This window comes from Hyla sarda, chromosome 1 (genome assembly GCF_029499605.1).
Source record: "Hyla sarda isolate aHylSar1 chromosome 1, aHylSar1.hap1, whole genome shotgun sequence".
Lineage (NCBI taxonomy): Eukaryota > Metazoa > Chordata > Amphibia > Anura > Hylidae > Hyla > Hyla sarda.
The window spans coordinates 120,910,645-120,928,881 of record NC_079189.1 but is presented as its reverse complement, the minus strand read 5'-3'; the positions used below and the strand labels follow the sequence as shown (position 1 = coordinate 120,928,881).

General features: G+C 44.2%; 1 protein-coding gene across 1 annotated transcript in view; it reads right to left on the bottom strand.

The window, feature by feature from the left end:
* HAND2 (heart and neural crest derivatives expressed 2) overlaps positions 1-6,188 on the bottom strand; it is a 45,915-nt gene extending 39,727 nt beyond the window's left edge. The window contains exon 1 of the mRNA XM_056551714.1: positions 6,116-6,188. The gene's annotated coding sequence lies outside the window, so the exon portion shown is untranslated. The remainder of the gene's footprint in view (positions 1-6,115) is intronic.
* Positions 6,189-18,237: the final 12,049 nt, after the last annotated feature.

Sequence of the window (18,237 nt, the reverse complement as noted above, 5' to 3'; positions counted from 1 at the left end):
GGACTCCCATCCCACTGCACTTTGGCTACTTCTATACTCTTTAGTGCCAGACCATATATATACTTATGGGGAGAAATTGAAAAGAAAAAGCAATTTAGCAAGTTTTGGGGGCTTCTGTGTTTACATAGTGCACTTTTTAGTACAAATGACACATTATCTTTATTCTGTAGTTCCATACGATTCCAGTGATACACAACTTTTATGGTTTTGTTTTATTTGACTACTTTTAAAAAACCTATAAAATTGTGTACTGTAATTAGTATACTTAAAACTGTCCTCTTCTAACCCTATACCGTATATACTCGAGTATAAGCTGAATTTTTCAGCACGATTTTTCGTGCTGAAAACACCCCCCTCGGCTTATACTCGAGTGAACTCTCCACCCGCAGTGGTCTTCAACCTGCGGACCTCCAGAGGTTTCAAAACTACAACTCCCAGCATCGGCTGTCCGGGCTTGCTGGGAGTTGTAGTTTTGAAACCTCCGGAGGTCCGCAGGTTGAAGACCACTGCGGCCTTCGACATCATCCAGCCCCCTCTCACCCCCCTTTAGTTCTGTACAGTACTCACCTCCGCTCGGCGCTGGTCCGGTGCTGCAGGGCTGTCCGGTGAGGAGGTCGTCCGGTGGGATAGTGGTTCCGGGCTGCTATCTTCACCGGGGAGGCCTCTTCTAAGCGCTTCGGGCCCGGCCCCAGAATAGTCACGTTGCCTTGACAACGACGCAGAGGTACGTTCATTGCCAACGTACTTCTGCGTCATTGTCAAGGCAACGCCTCTATTCCGGGCCGGAAGCGCGGAGAAGAGGCGCCCCCGGTGAAGATAGCAGCCCGGAACCACTATCCCACCGGACCACCTCCTCTCCGGACAGCCCTGCAGCACCGGACCAGCGCAGAGCGGAGGTGAGTACTGTACAGAACTAAAGGGGGGCGAGAGGGGGCTGGATGCTGTCGAAGGCCGCAGTGGTCTTCAACCTGCGGACCTCCGGAGGTTTCAAAACTACAACTCCCAGCAAGCCCGGACAGCCGATGGCTGCCCGGGCTTGCTGGGAGTTGTAGTTTTGAAACCTCTGGAGGTCCGCAGGTTGAAGACCACTGAGGGCGGATGATGAGAAGAGGATGATGAAGGGGGGGGGGTGGGATGATGACAAGAGGATGATGAAGGGGGGGTGTGGGATGATGAAGGGGGGTGGGGATGATGACAAGGGGATGATGAAGGGGGGTGTGTGGGATGATAAGGGGATGATGAAGGGGGGTGGGGATGATGAAAAGGGGATGATGAAGGGGGGTGGGGATAATGACAAGGGGATGATGAAGGGGGGATGTGTGGGATGATGACAAGGGGATGATGACAGGTGATGATGATGAGGGTCTGGATGATGACAGGCGGTGATGATGATGAGGATGTTAATGACGGGTCTGGATGATGACAGGGGGGGATGATGTATTTCCCACCCTAGGCTTATACTCGAGTCAATAACTTTTCCTGGGATTTTGGGTTGAAATTAGGGGTCTCGGCTTATACTCGGGTCGGCTTATACTCGAGTATATACGGTAACTTATTTTTTTTCTTTATTTTTTTCTGGTATATGAAGCAAACAAAAAAAAAAGCGATTCTTGAATTTGGATTTTTTTTTCACGCTAACGCAATTTGCTATGTGGTTTAATTAACATTACATTTTAATAGTTCGGTCAGTTATGCATGCGGTGATACCACATATGTTTACATTTGTTTTTTGTTTACATAATTTTATTTTTAGATAATTATATAATTTTATATAATTACAAATAATGTTAAACATTGGAAATTGGGGGTGAAATGATATTTATTAAAAATTTTTTTACACTCTATTCACAATTTCTTTTGTCCCCATAGGAGACTTTTACCTGCAAATAGAGATGAGTGAACTTACAGTAAATTCGATTTGTCACGAACTTCTCGGCTCGACTTTTCCTGCATAAATGAAAAGGAGACTCTTTCCTAGGACTGTATCCACCTTTTCCAGCCCACCGGAGCACATGAAAGCTGAACTAATTTATGCAGGAAAAGTCATCAACTGCCGAGCCGAGAAGTTTGTGACGAATCAAATTTACTGTAAGTTCGCTCATCTCTACCTGCAATCTTCAGGCTGCAAACACTGAACAATGCTGTTTCATAGAACAGCATTGGTCAGTGTTATCAGTGCTCCATTTCTACAACCTGCATTAGCTGGCTGCAGTCAACTTTGATTGTGGCGCCTAAAGGGTTAGTGCCAGACATTGGCAGCCGGGACAAAGTGGTGATCAAGCCGGCTAAGCTCCTGCACTCGCTTCATACCCCTGCAGCGCTGCATAAAGACAGCATACTGCGGCAAGGGGTTAAAGTGTACCTGTCATCAACAAAAACTTTTTATATAATGTAGATAATACAATTATATGTATATTTGTAATATATATTGGTTAAAAATGTGTATATTTATAGGTGAAAAAGTGCTGTTCCTGCAGGTATTGCCTGTGAGGAGTCCAAATACAGGAAGTGAGGACAGGAAAAGCAGGGCTCTGTGCCGACTCCTGACTTTTCAATTATCCTCACGTGCGAGCCCATAGCATGTCATAGAGCCTCACTGCACAGAGCCCTACTTGTCCTCACTGCACAGAGCCCTACTTATCCTCACTGCACAGAGCCCTGCTTGTCCTCACTGCACACTGTCCTGCTTGTCCACCCTCACTTCCTGTATTTGGACTTCTCATAGAGACACACTGGAAATAGCTGCAGGGACAAAAATATACATATTTTTTAATCAATGCATATTGCAAATACATATATAATGGTATTATCTACGTTACATAAAACGTTTTTGTTGATGACAGGTACACTATAAGGTTAGTCCTTTGCAGTGGTAATGAATTTAACAATTGTTTTTTTAGGAAAAAAACACCAAAAAGTCATAAAAATACACCAGCCCAGACTATGCTTATCTATTATTGGTGTGTGTGTAGAGTGAGATTTTTAGAAAATGGGACCTGCACAAAATTTCTCCAATGCCTTGTGACCATTTAATAAATTTGGTGAACCTACACATTACCAGCACACAAAAAAAAGTGTACAAAAATGCTTCACCTATACCTACAATGATAAATTCCCTCCCACAGCTCTTTGAAAAAGGGAATGGTAATACCCAGTTGTCAATTTATTTATGCATTTCCAGGAGGAATAACAGAGGAACAGCACAATGTAGATTTCTAAAGAAAAGATGTTCCATAATTAAAATATCATGCTCCTCCCCGAAGCGCTCGCGGCGTTTCTCTCCCTGCAGCGTCCCGGTCAGACCCGCTGACCGGGAGCGCTGCACTGACATTGCCGGCGGGGATGCGATTCGCATAGCGGGACGCGCCCGCTCGGGAATCGCATCCCAAGTCACTCACCTGTCCCGGTCCCCGGCTGTCATGCTCTGGCACGCATGGCTCCGTTCTCTAGGGCGCGCGCGCGCCAGCTCTCTGAGATTTAAAGGGCCAGTGCACCAATGATTGGTGCCTGGCCCAATCACCCTAATTAGTTTCCACCTGCTCCCTGGCTATATTACCTCACTTCCCCTGCACTTCCTTGCCGGATCTTGTTGCCTTAGTGCCTAGAGAAAGCTACTCTGTGTTTACCACTACTGTGTTCCTGACCTCCTGCTATTACCATTGACTACGAACCTTGCCGCCTGCCCCGACCTTCTGCTACGTCTGACCTTGCTCTTGTCTACTCCCTTGTACCTTGATCTCAGCAGTCAGAGAGGTTGAGCCGTTGCCAGTGGATACAACCTGGTTGCTACCGCCGCTGCAAGACCATCCCGCTTTGCGGCGGGCTCTGGTGAAAACCTGTAGCAACTTAGAACCGGTCCACCGACACGGTCCACGCAAATCCCTCTCTGACACAGAGGATCCACTTCCAGCCTGCCGAATCGTGACAGATGTGGGGTAAGGGGGATAATATGTGCTGGATGGTGGGGCATGCCAGGCCTGCGTTGTGGCCATTGCCCCTCCCTGATAATATTGCATTAACTTTGTCCTATTGGCCATAAAATTTAAATTTTCATAGAGAAAATTTGATGCAAAAGGAAGGCTTCGGATATACCCTTTTATAATGGACCATGTGGCATTTTGCAGCTCTTCAACAGCGTTTAAAGCATTACTGTCATTTAAGTACATTTTTGACATGTCGCATAGACAGGAAAAAAGGGGCGCCGCCATGTACTTCACCAGATGATAACTAATACTCAGGGGGGGGGGGGGGGGGGCATCAGCACTGAGACTGAGACTGATCTTAACTTTTAACATTTTCTTATGAAGTATATTAGAAAGGTTTAAAGGGGTACTCCACTGGAAAACATTTATTTTAATCAAATACACAGAAGTTCTTTTCTTTTTGAATTTCCTTTCTGTCTGACCACAGTGCTCTCTGCTGACACCTCTGTCCATATCAGGAACTGTCCAGAGCAGGACAGGTTTTCCATGGGGATTTGCTTCTACTCTGGACAGTTCCAAAAATGGACAGATGTGTCAGCAGAGAGCACTTTTAATGTTTTTGTACAACATATAAAAGGTTTTTTGATCTGACAGTGCCTATTCAGTGTCAAAGTTCTTTTTCCACCTGCCTGGGCGTACATCATGTATACTTTGCCCTGAACCCTGCAACACCTTGTGCTCTGGCCGCATGCACTGGTCGTGAGCGCATTGTCCCCCTCTCCCCTGCTGCGGGGCTGGGATTCGTATAGCGGGACGCGCCCGCATGTGAATTCCAGCCTGTCACTTACCACGCTTCTCTGCTGCCTCCTCCTCTGCTTCTCAGCTCTGGCGTGCTTCCCTGTCTCCTAGGGCGTGCTCACGCCAGAGCTCTGCAATTTAAAGGGCCAATACGCCCATAATTATGTCTTACACCTGAGGCTATTCTATAAGTTCCAGCACCTCCCACTCTTCCCTGCCAGATCTTCAGTGCCCCTAGCCTGAGATTAAGCATACCTTACTGTCTGTTGCCTTGCCTGTGTCCATTGACCCTTCTGCTACGTTATCTGACTACGCCACTTTGCCTCCTGCCTTGACCTTCAGCCAAGTCCAAGTACGCCTCTGCCTCATCCTACTGTACCACATATTTGCCCAGCTACCTGTGTGGTCAAGTTGTATCAGGAGTAGCAACCTGGGTGTCGCCCTACCACAGCAAGCCCATCCTGCCTTGCGGCAGGCTCTGGTGAAGACCAGCGGTACCTTAGACTCCGCTCCCCGATACGGCCCTTGTCATCAGCCACACAGGTTGGGGGATCCACATCCAGCATCGTTACAAATCCTACTCCTTCCTTGGAAGTCTCCGCCTGTCTACAACAACCAAGGCTAGGTTCATACCAAGTCAGTTTTAATTTTCTTGTATGTAAAAACGTGGTCAACCACACTACTTGTAAATGCAAAAAAAAAAAAGCATATGTTAATGTATTGGTTTTTCCTGTAAAATGTATACCTTAAAAGGACAGCAATAACTCAGTGTGAACCTAGTCTTAAATTATCTGTATGGATAAGGTGGCCAGCGGAACTGCATTTTAGTCTGTGAAAACTTAAAGGGAATGTGTCATGAGAAAAAGACCTATCATTTTTATGTTAATAATATTTTTATTAACATTTTTTATTTTACTTTCTATTTTTCAAAATAATCCTGAAATCCTGGAGTTTTCATTCTGGCCACTAGGCCTTATACTTTCCAGCAGTGTCCTCCTTATCATGATATACAGCAGAATTCCGCAGCAGAAACCAGTTCAGCCTCAGAAAAAATAACAGCAAAGGCATTTTGTAAATTGAAATTGGAATTTAAGCTCCATAGAATAAGATGGGGGAAAAAATATTAGGAAGTGTATTTTACACAACTCATGCAATACACAACTTCACATAGTGCTTAAAGGGGTACTCCGCCCCTAGACATCTTATCCCCTATCTAAAGGTTAGAGGATACTGTTTAGAACACCAGGAGCTGCACAGAGATTGCTCAGGGTCCCAGCGGCGGGACCCCTGCAATCAGACATCTTATTCTCTAGCCTTTGGATAGGAGATGAGATGTCTAGGGAGTGTAGTACCCCTTTAACAGGTCTATGAATGACTTTTAAATAGACCACTACCATTTTTAGAAGGAAGTTCACATAACCCTGGAGATATTGGGGGAGATTTATTAAAACCTGTGTAGAGGAAAAGTTGCTGAGTTGCCGATAGCAACCAATCAGATCCCTTCTTTCATTTTGCAGAGGCCTTTTCAAAAATGAAAGAAGAAATGTGATTGGTTGCTATGGGCAACTGGTCAGATTTTTCTCTGCCTAGTCACATGTACAGTAGTCTGCACATATTTATGCTCAGTTTAAAGCTGTGTTCAGTCAATTAGTTTGAATAAAATCTTCAGCTTCAAATCCTGTGCATCAAATATGTTCAGGATACTGTATGTGTGAATAATCCCTCAAGGCAATGCAGTTTTTTTTTTTTTTTTTTATACATTATTTATTTATTTATTTATTTATTTACTTATTTTGTTATGTATTAGGTTTTTGTTAGTATACAAGTGTTTTAATTTGTTTTCTTAAATATAATCTTACATAAAAGGTAAAAAAGAACCCCATGAGCTATAAAAGTGATTAGTATATACTTTGTAAAACATAGTATTCTAAACAAACAGTCACACTAAACAAGAAATAATTGTGGCATTCGCCCTCAACCACCTTTAACGCCAAACACGTCATCATTCCTATTAAGCTTAGTAATAAATTCCGTTTTTAATTCAAGAAATTACACTTAAAAGCTTGATCATTATTGGAACCAGTAGCAATTGGAAGAACGTTGCTATTAATGTCTACCTTTGCAAATAATAATTGGATTTGGATAAATGCTTTCAGCTGTGAACCCTTTCCTAATACCTTTTAGCAAGAATCAGTATTCTTCACATGCAGTGAATTAACAGCATTATAGGTGCCTAGATCTATGAATACCAGGATTTCCAACAGAAATTAACCCCATCAAGTCAGAATTGCTTGAAAAAGATGTAATGCAATATGTTTAGTCGATTTGTTAGGTACAGGAACATAAAAACTTGAAGATTCAAAAGTCCTGTAGAACTTGAATATCTTTGAAGAATAACAAGTAAGTGCAGTATTGTTGTGTAATCTCAACTTCAAGGTACTAAAATTGATGCACCAATATGCAATATATCAATACATTACTTATAGGCTCCATAAAAACTTAGGGGATCAATAATTTGTTTATTTTATACAGTTGTTCTTACGTGTGTAAGTCTTGTACTTTCGTGTAACAGATTTATTAAACAGTTGTATAATGTTTAGTAACTTGGCTGTTTCTAAGTACAGTGAAACCTTTCTCTTTGAGACAACCCCTCTCAGACCAGATTTTATGTAACAGTCCACCCTACATTATGCAAAAGTAACCATTTTCCAGAGTCCACACCCATACAAGTGTTTATTTATTTATTTTTTAGAAAGATGGCTGAATGTATTTGTTCTCCCTTTAGATTAATGGTTTAATGATAGTTACTTACACACATCATAAATTTGTGACCACTGCAAAGTAAAAAATAAAATTTGCCTAGGAAAGGCTGTTTGTAACTTTTTGCTTACCCGCAAAAGTCATAAAAAAAAGTGCTTATAAGCACATCAGATTGATTGAGCTTTCGATACCTTTTGGTCAATCTATCTAAATACTCTCATAGGCATGCACACTCTGGTTGACCAACTAAGTGATAGCTGCTGCCAAACACCTCAGGTAGTGGCTTATTTCCTTGAGACAAAAAGTATCAGGCAGTTAAAATCCAACTGTACACGTCTTGTCTCCCTCGATATCAAAGTCTGGAGGCTCCCATACACATTAGATATCTGCCATCAGGGGAGAGTCAGGAGGCTCCTATACACATTAGATATCTGCCATCAAGGGAGAGACAGGAGGCTCCCATACACATCAGATATCTGCCATCAAGGCAGAGACAGGAGGCTCCAATACACATCAGATATCTGCCATCAGGGGAGAGTCAGGAGGCTCCTATACACATTAGATATCTGCCATCAGGGGAGAGTCAGGAGGCTCCCATACACATCAGATATCTGCCATCAGGGGAGAGCCAGGAGGCTCCTATACACATTAGATATCTGCCATCAGGGGAGAGTCAGGAAGCTCCTATACACATTAGATATCTGCCATCAAGGGAGAGACAGGAGGCTCCCATACACATTAGATATCTGCCATCAGGGGAGAGTCAGGAAGCTCCTATACACATTAGATATCTGCCATCAGGGGAGAGTCAGGAGGCTCCTATACACATTAGATATCTGCCATCAGGGGAGAGTCAGGAGGCTCCCATACACATTAGATATCTGCCATCAGGGGAGAGTCAGGAGGCTACCATACACATTAGATATCTGCCATCAGGGAAGAGTCAGGAGGCTCCTATACACATTAGATATCTGCCATCAAGGGAGAGACAAGAGGCTCCCATACACATTAGATATCTGCCATCAGGGGAGAGTCAGGAAGCTCCTATACACATTAGATATCTGCCATCAAGGGAGAGACAGGAGGCTCCCATACACATTAGATATCTGCCATCAGGGGAGAGTCAGGAAGCTCCTATACACATTAGATATCTGCCATCAAGGGTGAGACAGGAGTCTCCCATACACATCAGATATCTGCCATCAGGGGAGAGTCAGGAGGCTCCCATACACATTAGATATCTGCCATCAGGGGAGAGTTAGGAGGCTCCCATACACATTAGATATCTGCTATCAGGGGAGAGTCAGGAGGCTCCCATACACATTAGATATCTGCCATCAATGGAGAGTCAGTAGGCTCCCATACACATTAGATATCTGCTATCAAGGGAAAATCAGGAGGCTCCCATACACATTAGATATCTGCTGTTAGGGGAGAGTCAGGAGGCTCCTATACACATTAGATATCTGCCATCAGGGGAGAGTCAGGAGTCTCCTATACACATTAGATATCTGCTATTAGGGGAGAGTCAGGAGGCTCCTATACACATTAGATATCTGCTATCAGGGGAGAGTCAGGAGGCTCCCATACACATTAGATATCTGCCATTGGGGGAGAGTCAGTAGGCTCCCATACACATTAGATATCTGCTATCAAGGGAAAATCAGGAGGCTCCCATACACATTAGATATCTGCCATCAGGGGAGAGTCAGGAGGCTCCTATACACATTAGATATCTGCCATCAGGGGAGTGTCAGGAGGCTCCTATACACATTCGATATCTGCCATCAGGGGAGAGTCAGGAGGCTCCTATACACATTAGATATCTGCCATCAGGGAAGAGTCCGGAGGCTCCTATACACATTAGATATCTGCCAACAGGGGAGAGTCAGGAGGCTCCTATACACATTAGATATCTGCCATAAGGGAAGAGTCAGGAGGCTCCCATACACATTAGATATCTGCCATCAGGGGAGAGTCAGGAGGCTCCTATACACATTAGATATCTGCTATCAGGGGAGAGTCAGGAGACTCCTACACACATTAGATATCTGCTATCAGGGGAGAGTCAGGAGACTCCTATACACATTAGATATCTGCTATCAGGGAAGAGTCAGGAGACTCCTATACACATTAGATGTCTGCCATCAGGGGAGAATCAGGAGGCTCCTATACACATTAGATATCTGCCATCAGGGGAGAATCAGGAGGCTCCTATACACATTAGATATCTGCCATCAGGGGAGAATCAGGAGGCTCCTATACACATTAGATATCTGCTATCAGGGGAGAGTCAGGAGGCTCCAATACACATTAGATATCTGCCATCATGGGAGAGTCAGGAGGCTCCTATACACATTAGATATCTGCTATTAGGGGAGAGTCAGGAGGCTCCTATACACATTAGATATCTGCCATCAGGGAAGAGTCAGGAGGCTCCCATACACATTAGATATCTGCCATCAGGGGAGAGTCAGGAGGCTCCTATACACATTAGATATCTGCTATCAGGGGAGAGTCAGGAGGCTCCAATACACATTAGATATCTGCCATCATGGGAGAGTCAGGAGGCTCCTATACACATTAGATATCTGCTATCAGGGGAGAGTCAGGAGGCTCCCATACACATTAGATATCTTCTATCAGAGTAGAGTCAGGAGGCTCCTATACACATTAGATATCTGCTATCAGGGAGAGTCAGGAGGATCCCATACACATTAGATATCTGCCATCAGGGGAGAGTCAGGAGGCTCCCATACACATTAGATATCTGCCATCAGGGGAGAGTCAGGAGGCTCCTATACACATTAGATATCTGCCATCAGGGGAGAGTCAGGAGACTCCCATACACATTAGATATCTGCCATCAGGGGAGAGTCAGGAGGCTCCCATACACATTAGATATCTGCCATCAGGGGAGAGTCAGGAGGCTCCCATACACATTAGATATCTGCCATCAGGGGAGAGTCAGGAGGCTCCCATACACATCAGATATCTGCCATCAGGGAAGAGTCTGTAGGCTCCCATACACATTAGATATCTGCCATCAGGGAACAATCAGGAGGCTCCTATACACATTAGATATCTGCCATCAGGGGAGAGTCAGGAGACTCCCATACACATTAGATATCTGCCATCAGGGGAGAGTCAGGAGGCTCCCATACACATTAGATATCTGCCATCAGGGGAGAGTCAGGAGGCTCCCATACACATTAGATATCTGCCATCAGGGGAGAGTCAGGAGGCTCCCATACACATCAGATATCTGCCATCAGGGAAGAGTCTGTAGGCTCCCATACACATTAGATATCTGCCATCAGGGAACAATCAGGAGGCTCCCATACACATTAGATATCTGCCATCAGGGGAGGGTCAGGAGGCTCCTATACACATTAGATATCTGCCATCAGGGGAGAGTCAGGAGGCTCCCATACACATTAGATATCTGCCATCAGGGGAGAGTCAGGAGGCTCCCATACACATTAAATATCTGCCATCAGGGGAGAGTCAGGAGGCTCCCATACACATCAGATATCTGCCATCAGGGAAGAGTCTGTAGGCTCCCATACACATTAGATATCTGCCATCAGGGAACAGTCAGGAGGATCCCATACACATTAGATATCTGCCATCAGGGGAGAGTCAGGAGGCTCCTATACACATTAGATATCTGCTATCAGGGGAGAGTCAGGAGACTACTACACACATTAGATATCTGCTATCAGGGGAGAGTCAGGAGACTCCTATACACATTAGATATCTGCTATCAGGGGAGAGTCAGGAGACTCCTATACACATTAGATGTCTGCCATCAGGGGAGAATCAGGAGGCTCCTATACACATTAGATATCTGCCATCAGGGGAGAATCAGGAGGCTCCTATGCACATTAGATATCTGCCATCAGGGGAGAATCAGGAGGCTCCTATACACATCAGATATCTGCCATCAGGGGAGAATCAGGAGGCTCCTATACACATTAGATATCTGCCATCAGGGGAGAGTGAGGAGGCTCCCATACACATTAGATATCTGCCATCAGGGAAGAGTCAGGAGGCTCCCATACACATTAGATATCTGCCATCAGGGGAGAGTCAGGAGGCTCCTATACACATTAGATATCTGCTATCAGGGGAGAGTCAGGAGGCTCCTATACACATTAGATATCTGCCATCATGGGAGAGTCAGGAGGCTCCAATACACATTAGATATCTGCTATCAGGGGAGAGTCAGGAGGCTCCCATACACATTAGATATCTGCCATCAGGGGAGAGTCAGGAGACTCCCATACACATTAGATATCTGCCATCAGGGGAGAGTCAGGAGGCTCCCATACACATTAGATATCTGCCATCAGGGGAGAGTCAGGAGGCTCCCATACACATTAGATATCTGCCATCAGGGGAGAGTCAGGAGGCTCCCATACACATCAGATATCTGCCATCAGGGAAGAGTCTGTAGGCTCCCATACACATTAGATATCTGCCATCAGGGAACAATCAGGAGGCTCCCATACACATTAGATATCTGCCATCAGGGGAGAGTCAGGAGGCTCCTATACACATTAGATATCTGCCATCAGGGGAGAGTCAGGAGGCTCCCATACACATTAGATATCTGCCATCAGGGGAGAGTCAGGAGGCTCCCATACACATTAAATATCTGCCATCAGGGGAGAGTCAGGAGGCTCCCATACACATCAGATATCTGCCATCAGGGAAGAGTCTGTAGGCTCCCATACACATTAGATATCTGCCATCAGGGAACAGTCAGGAGGATCCCATACACATTAGATATCTGCCATCAGGGGAGAGTCAGGAGGCTCCTATACACATTAGATATCTGCTATCAGGGGAGAGTCAGGAGACTACTACACACATTAGATATCTGCTATCAGGGGAGAGTCAGGAGACTCCTATACACATTAGATATCTGCTATCAGGGGAGAGTCAGGAGACTCCTATACACATTAGATGTCTGCCATCAGGGGAGAATCAGGAGGCTCCTATACACATTAGATATCTGCCATCAGGGGAGAATCAGGAGGCTCCTATGCACATTAGATATCTGCCATCAGGGGAGAATCAGGAGGCTCCTATACACATCAGATATCTGCCATCAGGGGAGAATCAGGAGGCTCCTATACACATTAGATATCTGCCATCAGGGGAGAGTGAGGAGGCTCCCATACACATTAGATATCTGCCATCAGGGAAGAGTCAGGAGGCTCCCATACACATTAGATATCTGCCATCAGGGGAGAGTCAGGAGGCTCCTATACACATTAGATATCTGCTATCAGGGGAGAGTCAGGAGGCTCCTATACACATTAGATATCTGCCATCATGGGAGAGTCAGGAGGCTCCAATACACATTAGATATCTGCTATCAGGGGAGAGTCAGGAGGCTCCCATACACATTAGATATCTTCTATCAGAGTAGAGTCAGGAGGCTCCTATACACATTAGATATCTGCTATCAGGGAGAGTCAGGAGGATCCCATACACATTAGATATCTGCCATCAGGGGAGAGTCAGGAGGCTCCCATACACATTAGATATCTGCCATCAGGGGAGAGTCAGGAGGCTCCTATACACATTAGATATCTGCCATCAGGGGAGAGTCAGGAGGCTCCTATACACATTAGATATCTGCTATCAGGGGAGAGTCAGGAGACTACTACACACATTAGATATCTGCTATCAGGGGAGAGTCAGGAGACTCCTATACACATTAGATATCTGCTATCAGGGGAGAGTCAGGAGACTCCTATACACATTAGATGTCTGCCATCAGGGGAGAATCAGGAGGCTCCTATACACATTAGATATCTGCCATCAGGGGAGAATCAGGAGGCTCCTATGCACATTAGATATCTGCCATCAGGGGAGAATCAGGAGGCTCCTATACACATCAGATATCTGCCATCAGGGGAGAATCAGGAGGCTCCTATACACATTAGATATCTGCCATCAGGGGAGAGTGAGGAGGCTCCCATACACATTAGATATCTGCCATCAGGGAAGAGTCAGGAGGCTCCCATACACATTAGATATCTGCCATCAGGGGAGAGTCAGGAGGCTCCTATACACATTAGATATCTGTTATCAGGGGAGAGTCAGGAGGCTCCTATACACATTAGATATCTGCCATCATGGGAGAGTCAGGAGGCTCCAATACACATTAGATATCTGCTATCAGGGGAGAGTCAGGAGGCTCCCATACACATTAGATATCTTCTATCAGAGTAGAGTCAGGAGGCTCCTATACACATTAGATATCTGCTATCAGGGAGAGTCAGGAGGATCCCATACACATTAGATATCTGCCATCAGGGGAGAGTCAGGAGGCTCCCATACACATTAGATATCTGCCATCAGGGGAGAGTCAGGAGGCTCCTATACACATTAGATATCTGCCATCAGGGGAGAGTCAGGAGGCTCCCATACACATTAGATATCTGCCATCAGGGGTGAGTCAGGAGACTCCCATACACATTAGATATCTGCCATCAGGGGAGAGTCAGGAGGCTCCCATACACATTAGATATCTGCCATCAGGGGAGAGTCAGGAGGCTCCCATACACATCAGATATCTGCCATCAGGGAAGAGTCTGTAGGCTCCCATACACATTAGATATCTGCCATCAGGGAACAATCAGGAGGCTCCCATACACATTAGATATCTGCCATCAGGGGAGAGTCAGGAGGCTCCCATACACATCAGATATCTGCCATCAGGGAAGAGTCTGTAGGCTCCCATACACATTAGATATCTGCCATCAGGGAACAGTCAGAAGGATCCCATACACATTAGATATCTGCCATCAGGGGAGAGTCAGGAGGCTCCCATACACATTAGATATCTGCCATCAGGGGTGAGTCAGGAGACTCCCATACACATTAGATATCTGCCATCAGGGGAGAGTCAGGAGGCTCCCATACACATTAGATATCTGCCATCAGGGGAGAGTCAGGAGGCTCCAATACACATTAGATATCTGCCATCAGGGGAGAGTCAGGAGGCTCCCATACACATCAGATATCTGCCATCAGGGAAGAGTCTGTAGGCTCCCATACACATTAGATATCTGCCATCAGGGAACAGTCAGAAGGATCCCATACACATTAGATATCTGCCATCAGGGGAGAGTCAGGAGGCTCCCATACACATTAGATTGTCAGCTGGTCCTTCAAAAATTGGTGGATTTATGTGACATATTTGTAATGTATATGACCAATTTAAGTTTCAGAGAAATCTTTAGCCAGTCGGACATTTTCATTATGACTGTTACTCTTGTTAGCTGGAATTAGTTGTGATCCATACATCAAGGCCTTATTTTTCTGATTTGTACTGTGTCACCATGCTGATTTTATTTTGACCTCCCCACACTTGTTTTCATTTCATAACTTCTTAATGTCTTGTCTGTTTTATTTTCTATAGTCTAATGCCCCCTATGCACTTAAAGAGTACCTGTCACCAAGTAAAGAAGGATTATGTTCTTCCTTCTGTCTGTTCTCCTCTTCATCCTTAGTCCCCCGCACTTCTTCTTTTTTAATTTCGCCCATTATTTCTTGAATTATGCCTATATAAAGTCTGCTCACTGCCTGCATGATTGACAGGCAGGGAGTGAGAGATATGCAGAGCCGCACTCATGTCCGGTCCCACCAGCACTTCCAGAGTTCAGACTTGTGAAAGTCCGGCACAAGTCCAAGGACTATGCAGGGCCTGCTGAACACTACAGAACAGAGACCCCTAGTGGCCACTTTTTCAAAGGTAAAAAAATGATAAAAAGGTTTATTTTTTTTATGAAGATATCTGGCAAATAGGCATATCATTACATAAAGAATAACATGGCAAAAGTTTTACTTCATGACAGGTACTCTTTAAAAAATGGACTCCTCAGCCCTTGCTCAAATTCCTACTCTTTTGGAGACCTAATGTCTTTGAAACTGACTTATCATCAATGGTTGCCGGTCAGCCTGTTTTTTTTCTTCATTGTTGATTCTTTTGTAAGACAAATTAGGTGAAATAAAGTAGGTCTTCATTTTTAACATTAAAAATAGTCTACATTTTTAACATTAAAAATAGTATGATTTTTTTTAAATTTATAATATGGCAAAATGTTTTTCAGTATTGCACAATAAGTTCTAAGAACATTACTCTTAGATCAATGCTTAGTATTAAACATTTGTATTGAGTATTCAGTTGACAGCAGGGCTTGATATGTACAGGTTCAAAGCCCCTGAATGTAAACCAAAGAAGAAGGTTCTTATTCACTAACAGAACACAAAAATTTGAAGACGGTGGGTAACTAAATCATAATGATCACGTTTATAAGGTTCTGTTCACACTGCCTGATGTTTCTGTTGTGACATATTCCTGACTGAATACGCAACTGTACATGTTTAACGGATGTCACCTATAGGCTTCCATTTGATACAGACATACAGGTAGTGCGGGTGACACTTATGACAACAATACTTACCTGGTCCCATTCCCTGCTGTGGTTCTCCAGCAATTTTCCACCGTATCTTCTGTTCAGGGATGGACTTGGAGCATGGGAAGAGCTTCATTACATCACTGCTGCTGTTTGCAAGCAGCGTGACTTAGTTAGCAAACAGCAGCGGTGATGTCTCTAAACTCCGCCCGTGCTCCAAATCAGCCCTGGAACGGAAAACACGGCGGAAGATTGCGGGAGAACCACAGCAGGGAATGAGACCAGGTAAGTATCATTGTCATCGGTTTTACCTGCACTACTTGTCTGTACTGACAGGTTAATGCAGGTGACACTGATGACAGATTTCCTTTAAAGAGGTTATCAAGGGATAAAACCACAAAGCAAATTTCTTCCAAAAACAGCACCAACTCTGTCCTCAGGTTATGTGTAGTATTGCAGCTCAGTTTCATTGAAGTAAATGGAGCCAATTTGTTATACCACACACAACCTGAGGACAGAGATGATGCTGTATTTGGAAGAAATTAGCTCTGTGTTTCTATCCCTGAATTTAAGGGTGCATTAATTAAAAGGTGCATTCACGCACACACAGGATCTGCTACAGATATGAAGTTGTAAAATACGCAATTGTGGATCCACTACTGCGGATTTTACAAGGCACTTCTTAAGTACTCTCGACTGCTTTGTAAAATCTGCAACTGCAGATTTCACAACTGCCGATCTGTACTTATAGATCTGGTGTGTGTGAGAATACACGCTCAGGGTACGTTCACACATACAGGATCTGTTGCATATTGGGTAGCAAAATCAGCTGCAAAAAATATGCAGCACATCCTGTACGTGTGAATGTACCCTAAGTAGGAAAAATATAGCAAACTAATATAATGCTGTTGTTAGTAATTTGATATGATGTATATAATGACACATTTGTGTAATACCAAATTAAATATCTCCAGCATAGGCCATCGATAGCTGATCAGTGTAGTAGCCCTGCTGAGCTGCAGCATTGGCTGAAAACACAGCCTATGGAGCCAAAGCGCTGGGATACTGCAGCTCAGTTCTCATTGAAATGAATGGGAGCTGTGCTATGACTGTGCAGAACAGCTGATCAGCAGGGGCTTTGGGTGTTGGCATCCCACGGATCAACTATTGGTGGCCTTTCTTGTAGTGAGGCCACCAATAATCAGAAAAGACATGAGGAGCTGATACCGGTCTTAAAAATATCTTAGGTCTATGCTCACAGCTGGGGGTTTGATCAGTACCAAAACATTGACTATGTAAGGTATTAGTTATAAGCAGGAGTAGTTTAGTTTACTTTAGCTGTTTTGAGTATGAAGTTATGCAATATTTTTATAAAGGAATACAGTAAAAAAAACTTAAACTATAGAAAAACTAAATAAATCATAAAAAGTGGCACGCTCTAAAATGCCAGGAATGAACCAGATCTCTCAGATCATTTAGACTACTGAGCCATTTTATAGATGTTACAAACAACACATTTTTATAGACTTATTATGCCTTGTGAAGCTTGGAGAAGAGCCAATGCTGAACAATTCTTTGTAACGTGCTGGGGCTCCAATTCAGGTGGTTGGTAAAGGTCCCCCACCTATGCTATTACAGTGGTGCTGATAATTCCAGAGCCACACTTTTATTTTATGTTCTTTTTTATTTTATTTAAAGGGGTACTCTGCTGCTCAGCATTCAGAACAAAATATTCTGAATCCTTAGAGCCAGCACCGGGCTTGTGGCATCATGGCCCTGCCCCCCTCATGACGTCACATACCGCCCCCTAAATGCAAGTCTATGGGAGGGGATGTGGCAGCTGCTACTCCTCCTCCCACAGACTTGCATTTAGGGGGTGGGGCATGACATTATGAGGGGGTGGGACCGTGATGTCACGAGCCCCCAGTGCTGGCTCTAAGTGTCAAGAACATTTTGTTCCGAACGCTGAGCATCGAAGTACCCCTTTAAGGAAAACTTTTTATGTTTGAAACCTGCTACTACAACTTTGTTTTTATCAGTTTGTTTTTCTGATCATTTTTTTTCAAATCAGTCTTTAGTTTATAGTCTTATAGTTATACAATCTCACATTAGGTAAATAATTCCCATTTGCGATGGTGGTGAAGCGTATTTTTCTTCCAGATGTATACAATGTCTACTTATCATAGTTACTGGCCTAGGTATAAAAAGATCCCAACATAAATATCTGTACTGTCCATTTATATATTTGTACATTATGATCTTATTACTCCTAAGACGTAATTAATTTCTCCAAACTAAATAACCCCAAACTTGATGAC